General features: G+C 42.2%; 1 pseudogene; it reads right to left on the bottom strand.

The window, feature by feature from the left end:
* Positions 1-386: 386 nt before the first annotated feature.
* LOC148127976 (uncharacterized) lies at positions 387-2,478 on the bottom strand (annotated as a pseudogene).
* Between the last annotated feature and the right edge of the window lie 6,020 nt (positions 2,479-8,498).

Here is an 8,498-nt window from a genome sequence, read left to right as displayed (position 1 = left end):
GGCAATTTATCTGTATTCGAAAGTCCCACAAGATCTTCACTGTGTTATTATTATTTACTTTTATTATTTATCACACAGTCAGCCAGATGTTCAGACTGGGTTTAGCATTTTTTTCTATCTATCGAGTTCTTACCAAGGACCTGGGATAGGCAAATCTGGATGTTTGATGGTGTTACAGATATTGTTGCAAGATGGAAGCTGTTCCAAGTAAAGCTGCCTTCTGCAATTGTCTATTATTATTATTATTATTATTATTATTATTATTATTATTATTATTATTATTATTATTATTATTATTATTCACAAAAATCACAGTATACACAGCAAACGATATAACCATGCTGGGTTTCATATTACAAATCACTAGTCGAACACTTCCCAAGTGTTTAGGACTGCATGATGTATTGGCGGATTATGTGAGCAGATCCCAGTAAGATGGCCTTCTACAGATGACCAATGGTGATTTTGTCAGCGCCAATTGTTTTCAAATGCTTGCCTAGGTTTTTAGGCACAGCACGCAGTGTACCGATTACCACTGGAACCACCTGCAGTGGATTATGGCAGAGTCTCTGCAGTTTGATTCTCAAGTCCTGATATCTGGTGACTTTTTCAAGTTGTTTCTCGTTGATTCTGCTGTCACCAGATATGGCAATGTCGACGATCCACAATTTTTTCTTCTCCACAATCGTGATATTCGGGGTATTGTGTTCCAAAACTTTGTCAGTCTGTATTCGGAAGTCCCACAGTAGTTTTGCATGCTTATTTTTGACCACTTTTTCAGGCTTATGATCCCACCAGTTCTTTGCTACAGGCAGATGGTAGTTGTGACACAAGTTCCAGTGGACCATCTAAGCGACTTTGTTGTGACGTTGTTTGTAGTCAGTCTGAGCTATTGTCTTGCAACAGCTCAATATGTGATCGACGGTGTCATCTACTTCTTTGCAGAGTCTGCATTTGGGGTCATCAGCAGATTTTTCTATTCTGGCTTTGATTACATTCATTCTGATGGCTTGTTCTTGGGCTGCAAGAATCAGGTCTTCTGTTTCTTTCTTCAGTGTTCAGCCATAATTAGGTCTTTTCCTTGTCTACTTTTCCTTGGATCTTTTCAAGGAACTATCCATGCAGTGCTTTGTTACACCAGCTGTCAGCCTGAGTTTGCATCGCTGTTTTTCTATATTGATTCTTGGTTTGCTGCACTTTGAGCAGCTTCCTCATGTTGATCTCAAAGCTGGTTCAACACCGTCTTTCACATAATCTGCCAGAACATGCTTCACTTCTTCTACTGTCTGCTTCATCTGCGAAAGTCCTCTGCTGCCTGCTTTTCTGGACAAATATAGCCTGTTGACATCACTACATGGGTGCAGTGCATAGTGTATGGTCATCAGTTTTCTTGTTTTCCTATCCAAGCTGTCCAGCTTTACTGTTTATGATCCCAGCAATATATCTGATGACTGGTACGGTCCAGGTATTTATAGCCTTGATGGCATTACTGCCATTCAGTTTGCTTTTTAGAAGATTTTTGTGTATTCTTTGCTGACCACATTTTTCACTTGCCTGTGCTTGATATTATCCAGCAGCAGTATGCCCAGGTATTTGTAGGCTTCGGGTTGGTGGCACTTGATGGTTTGTCCATTGGGCATTTCAATTCCATCACTTTCTACGATCTTCCCTTTCTTCAGTGCCACTGTGGCGCATTTGTTCAGGCCAAACTCCATGCTGATGTCAGTGCTGAAAATTTGAACTGTACTGGTCAGTGACTGGAATTCAATTTCTGATTTTCCATATAACTTCAGATCATCCATGTACAGCAGGTGGGAGATTTTCTGTGAATTTTTAGAAGTTTGATAACCCAGGTTAGTTTTCTGTAAAATTGTTGACAAGGGGGTCATGGTGATGATGAACAGTAGAGGTGACAAAGAATCACCCTGGAAAATCCCTCTTTTGATGTTGACCAGTTCGTAGCTTTCACTTCCAATAAACAGTTCTGTTTTCCAGTGCTTCATTGCATTTGCAGTGAAAGTACCAATGCACTTGCATATTCTGATGACATCCAGGCAATTAATGATCCAGCTGTGTGGTAGTGAATCAAATGCTTTCTTGTAGTCAATCCACATTGTATGCAGATTTGTTTTGTCAGCTTTTGCAGTTCTCTAAAATCATTTTGTCGATCAGGAGCTGATCTTTTGTGCCGATGCTTCCTCGTTTGTTTCCTTTCTGCTCTATTGGCAAGATGTCATTTGCTTCTAGGTAGTCCTGGATCCTGTCAGCTATGATGCCGGTCAGCAGCTTGAACATGGTTGGCAGACACGTTATTGGTCTGTAATTTGCAGGTGTTGCCCCTTTTGCTGGATCCTTCTGTATCAAGTAGGTTTTCCCAGCTGTTAACCATTCACTGATGTTTCCTGTCTGCAGCATCTCACTGAATTGTTCGGCCATTTTTCCGTGCAGGCTGGTCAGGTATTTGAGCCAAAAGCCATGCAGTTGATCATTGCCAGGCGATGTCCAGTTTTTTCACTCTGTTGCTTATTGTTTCAGTAGTTATTTCCAGTTGGTCCATTTTGTTCTTGGAGAATTTTGTCTCAAAGTCTCTGATCCACCTAGCATTTTTGTTGTAATATTTCTCAGTCTCCCATAGGTCTTTCCAAAACTGAGTAGTTGCCGTGTTTTCAGGTTTTTCAATTGTTGTATCCCCCATCTGATTCAGACTTTGATAGAACCATCTTTGGTCTGATTGGAACAATTGATTTTGTTTGTACTGAATGACTCTGGCTTTGTATCTTTCAATTTTTCTTGCTGTTGCTGTTATCTGCTGCTTCACAATTTCCAATGCTTCGTCAATTTTTCTTGTGCTGAGCCCATATTTTTTTTATCAGGTGTTGCTTGATCTTGTTGTTCTTCAGCTTTTTCTCCTGCAAATGCTTCAAGTTGCTTGCATCTGCTCGCAGGCTCTTGATTTTCAAGTCCAACCTGATTTTCCACTGTGGTTTTCCAGTCAATTTTCTAGGGGGCTGCGGCTGTTGAATCCCCAGTTCTTCTGTTACTATGACTGCTGTACTGTAGGCAAGCTGATTTGTTTGTTCAATTGATGTTATCTGGTCTGCTGCAAGTACATAGTTGGCATCTATCATCAATGGTGCCAAATATTTTCTAGGCACAGTCTTCAATGTTGGAAGCCTTCTTCTTTTTGCATTTGTTGCAGTGTGTGCCAAGATTTTAGCTTTCAGTTCTTGCTGCCTGGAATTGAGTACTCCTGGTGTTTCAGTGATGACTTCAGGCCCTTGCTGATCCTGTTTTTGCAAAATATCTGCATCTTCTTTGAATTCAGGCTGTTCAATTGCTCCAGATGTTACTGGAGTATTTTCTGCTGCCACTTCAGCAGTCTGCCATTCAGCAGTCTGTGTTCCCGTTTCACAATTTTTCTGTATTTCTTCAAGTTCGATTTCACTGAGCACTTTTTCCGAGTGATGAATTGTCATTGATGGGGTACTCATAATTCAGTTATCCTTGAGTCTGGATATTCTTGTTTCCATAACTTGTACATCCTTTTTTGGTAGCTGTGCTGGCGGTAGTGCAAACTACCAGCCAATCCAACCATGTCAGAGAGGTCTAGGCTGAGGAGCAGAACTGAGTGCACCCATGCAATGAATCATGGTGAAACACAACCAAACGAAGCCTATACTGGCTCGGTCATCGCCTGGGTTAACAAGGATCACACTGGGTGTTGGGGAACCTGGGCATCCGTTGAGAAGTGGGCTACAGGCCATGGGTCCCATAGCTGAGCAACCAGGTCATGGGCCTGCCGGGCTACTGGAAGCTGAACAACCTCAGAAGCAGCAGAAATACACCATGTCAGAGAACTGCATTATTATTATTATTATTATTAAACTGTAACCATTATATTAATAACTAATAATTATTACTATTAATAGTTAAGGCTAAGTATCAGGCTAGAAACCAGGAGATTGTGAATTTTTGTTCTGGCTTGGGCATAAAGCCAGCTGGGTGACCTTGGGCCAATCACTCTCTCTCCAACCTAGGAAGGGGCAGGAAATCGACAAACCACTTTGAAACCTTGTCAAGAAAAATGCAGGGATTAATCCAGGGGTCTCCAGGAATCAAGATTAACTCAAAAATATTTTCCCCTCAACACACACAAGTGTTGCTTTGTGCAAAATTCTCTCACATGTGATCAAAAGTTATCAGAAATCCAAAAGACATCCGTACCTACCTCCTTTCTGGTGATCGTGCACTAGTTCACTAGCTTAGGGGCATTAAAAAGTCAAATGCCGAGATCTTTCTTTTCCGCCTCCATCAGTCTTCTGCCCAATGGTTCTTTTTCAATCTTTCTCAGAGCGATGTAAAGGATCCCATAAGAAGAGTGACCAGATCTCCAGTCTTGGTATATAAGGATGGGGCATCTGATTTATCCTGTGGAACATATAATTGCATTCTTAACAAGTGGGTGAAACACTTCTAAGATTTTTCCTGTACTATATTATTTTGTTGGTGCTCCTCAGGATATTCCTTTCCAGTTCACCATTCAAACTAGAGAGGTGACCTTTGTCTAATCCAAGGATGAATCTTTTACTCTGGGCTCCTGCTCAAGGAGAAATGTTAAATGAGCTCCCAAGGATTCATTTCAAAGCATTTTGCTGAGTTGCTGCTCAGATAACTTGGCAGAGATCTCACTCAAAAGAAAACAATGTGAAAAAAAGGAAGGCCAAGCTACCTGGCTCTTTTAGAGCTAGTCTGTTTGCCAATTTTTCCATGAAGCAGCTCATTTGGTGCTCAGCTTATAGATTGCCCATTACTATCAGTCATTGGTCATACAAGCTGAAGTTTTAGAAAAGCCATTGATCTGTATGTTGCTTTAACACAGAGAGAAATAAAAAAAACCAAGATAATATCACAATTCTCATTGCACTTCCTTGGCCCTCAGTTGCAGATATAAATTGGAGATCAAACCCATTTAACGAAACCTTATTTCTAAATTTACTTAGCTTTATGATGTACAGCTCAGTGAAGATGGTGAACCTTACAAGCTTGACTCAGCCTTCCATCCTTCCAAGATCAGTAAAATGAGGATCCAGATGAGGGGTGTCAATCTCAAGGCACGTGGGGTGCTTAGATCTGGACCACAGGGCCAGCCTGGAAACAGCAAAGGATCTGCCCATGGCACTTCTGCCAGCAGTCCCCCTAGGTTCCATTTTTGCTGGCAGAGGGCTAGCAAAACAAACTAAAACAAAAGGAGAAATGTTTACCCTTTTGCATTTGAGCCTGCAAGAAGGGACAGGAAAGGAGAAAGGGAAAGAGGAAAGACAAAGAGAAAGAGGAAAAGATGGAAAGGAAAAGAAAGAAGAATGAAGAGGGAAGGAAAAAGAAGAAAAGGAAGAAAGGAAGGAAGAAGAAAGGATATTATAATGAGAGTGAGGGAGGGTCTTAAGGAAGCACTTGGCCACCACAGGTCCCCTGACATGAGTGACATCAAGCTGGCCACACCCACCATGACCACATGCACCCCGGCTACCCCTCAGCATTCTGAGGTCAAACCCAACCCCATTGTGGCCCTCAATGAAATTGAGTTTGACACCCTTGTTGAGGTAATTCCCCGTTAGGAGAATGAGCGTACACAGGGAGACGTAATGAGAGTGGTGGAGAATAACACAACCAGCACACAGATACACTGTATAGTAAAATGTAGGTTTTTACTTCCAGTAAATGATTAAGCAAAGTCCAAACACAGTCCAAGTCATTCATGGTTAAAGCAGTCAGTTTTCAGTCCAGAGGTTAATCCAATAACAAAGTCAAGTATCATAAACAGTTCAGTAATAGACTCACATCAAATCCAAGAATTACGATGATCAGTAACAGTCAATAGGGAAATGCAGGTACAGCAACACTCTCAACAGAAGGACAGGACAACCCAGATTTCTGGCTCCATCTTATGGCCATTTGAGGAACCACACCCAATTACAATTTTAACATTCCCTTAAAGAGACAGTATGTCTATCCTGGTTTATGGTTATGGAAAAAAAGAACTTGGACAAAGAGAGTTGCTCCTTTTAATAGATTAAAATAAGCAATGGCATTTATAGCAGGGGTATCAAACTTGAGGCCTGCAGGGCATATGCGTCACATGCTGGCCACGCCCACCCCATTTTAGCGAAGGGGAAAAAAGTTGAGATACATCATGTGATGACAATGTGTTATTGTGAGTTTGACACCCCTGATTTATAGCATTTAGGCTTAAATACCACCCCATAGTGCTTTATAGCACTCTCTGGGTGTTTATAAGGTCAGAGCATTATTTGCCCCCCAACAATCTGGGTCATCATTTTACCAACCTCAAAAGGATGGAAGGCTGAGTCAACCTTGAGCTGGTCAGGGTCGAACTCCAGGCTGTGGGTAGAGTTAGCCTGCAATACTGCCTTCTAACCATTGTGCCACCAGGGCTCTAGATATGCTTGGATCCAGAAGCATGATTCCAGGGGGTATATCAGGATTCCATGTGGTATATTGGGAACCCATATATTCTCCATTGCATCATATGTTTTGTGTGTGTCTGTCTTTCTCTTTTCTTTCAGATGGTGTTACAAGGCAGAGATACTGATGTGAATAGTTTCATTTCAATTGAAAGCCCTTGCCCCTCCTGTGATTTCACAGAGCCAGGAATCAATTAGGAATGAAATGAAATACTCAGTGCTTGAGAGAAGTCAATCTAAGAAGCAGCACTTTAGTTCCCTTTTCCTTTTCTTTAGTGAAAATTCAGGCATGTATAACATATTTTTTTTAATTAAGAGTTTCTTCGAGGGGGATACCCCTTGGATTTATTAATTCATTTATGATATTCTTGATAGGCTCTCAGAAAAATATTTTTGGAACCTATCCCAGAAGCTTCTTCTTTCACTGAATGTCAGCTTACATTTAAGTTTGCAAAATCACGCACATAATTTGGTAGAACGTATATAAGATTTCTTTTGTTATGAAAACCAGGCAGGGCTGGAATTCTACCGGTTCAGATTGGTTCGGGTGAACCGGATGTTAAATTTGTATCTGGTTCACTGAACTGGTATTTCAACTATCCCGCCCACCCTGCCCCACCCCACCCAGGAGTCTCCATGCAGCCTATTTTCGATGCAGGTAAGTACAGGGTCCGTGCGGAGACTCTGGGAGGAGGAAAAACAGGCCTTCCAGAAGTCTGGAAATGGGCCAGTTTCCGGCCTCCAGAGGGCCTCCAAAGCCAGGGGGAGGCCATTTTTGCCCTCCCTTCCTTGGGAAGATGAAAAACTCCCCTACCAGAAGTACCGGAAGTCACAAAATGGGCCTGTTTCTGGCTTCCGGAGGCCCCCCAGAACCCGGGGGAGGCTGTTTTTGCTCTCCTGGAGGCCCGAAGGTAGCCTCTGGACCCTTGGGAAGGCAGAAAACTCTCCTACTGGGAGTTGCGGAAGTCACAAAATGGGCCTGTTTCCGGCTTCCGGAGGCCCTCCTGAGGCCAGGGGAGGCTGTTTTCACCCTTCCAGAGGCCCAAAGGAAGCCTCCAGACACTTGGGAAAGTGAAAAATGGCCCTCCCAGAAGTTTCAGTAGGCCTCACCCATCATGACCACGCCAACCCAGCAACTGGGCAGTGAACCGGTTGCTGGGATTTTTGAATCCCACGCCTGGAACCAGGATAGCGCATAGTGCTGAACCAGGATTGGGTTTGTCCCTTCTCAGCCATTGTGTGAGTTATTGGGTGACTTTGGATGTCTTGGTCCAGTCAACTACAGGGTTGTTGTTGGGAGAAAAATGTCAGGAGGGGGCATATGTATGTCACCTTGAGCTCCTGAAGGAAAGGCAAAACATAAATTTATCAAAATTTTACAAAGCAAAAGTGTAAATAATCAGAGGACACTCTTTTTGAGACTTTTCATGCTAATGGCAGTATATTTTTAGCAGCTCTGGAAAGTATTCCCCCTTTTATCAGATACAGATATATAAATAACATAAATTACTGCCTTTGCTCATGTCTTTTTCCCCTATTTCTCCCTGCTTCTTGTCTGTCAGTTATGTTTGCCCATTATGTGCATAATATAAACAGTTCTTGTTCTGATCTGGAGTGACTGGAAACATACTGGATGTAGTTAAACTAGAAATTATCCATTGTATTCTTCCAATAAATACATATTTTAGAAATAGGGAGGAATGTGATTCATCAGAGTTGGAGATTTTGCACTTTGACCCAACAATGCTTAAAACAGATTAATGGATAATATATTTGTTAGGTTTTTTTTTCCATGTGTGCATTAGGGGTTAAGCAAAGCTTCTTGGATTTGTTAAACATTTCCTCCCAAATCTGCCCCAAAATTAAAGCAGCTGCAGGCAGTTTTATGCTTCTTTATGATAGCCTGTAGACCAGGGGATCTGGCCCATGGGGTGCTTAGATCTGGCCCGCAGGACTGCCTTGGAAACAGTAAAGGACCGGCCTGCGGGTGCCTCTGCCAGCAAAAACAGAGCTTTG

This window comes from Pseudonaja textilis, chromosome 1 (genome assembly GCF_049901715.1).
Source record: "Pseudonaja textilis isolate UNSWEBS1 chromosome 1, rPseTex1.2, whole genome shotgun sequence".
Taxonomy (NCBI): Eukaryota; Metazoa; Chordata; class Lepidosauria; order Squamata; family Elapidae; genus Pseudonaja; species Pseudonaja textilis.
Note: the sequence above shows the minus strand (reverse complement) of the source record. Positions and strands in the feature narration are given on the sequence as shown.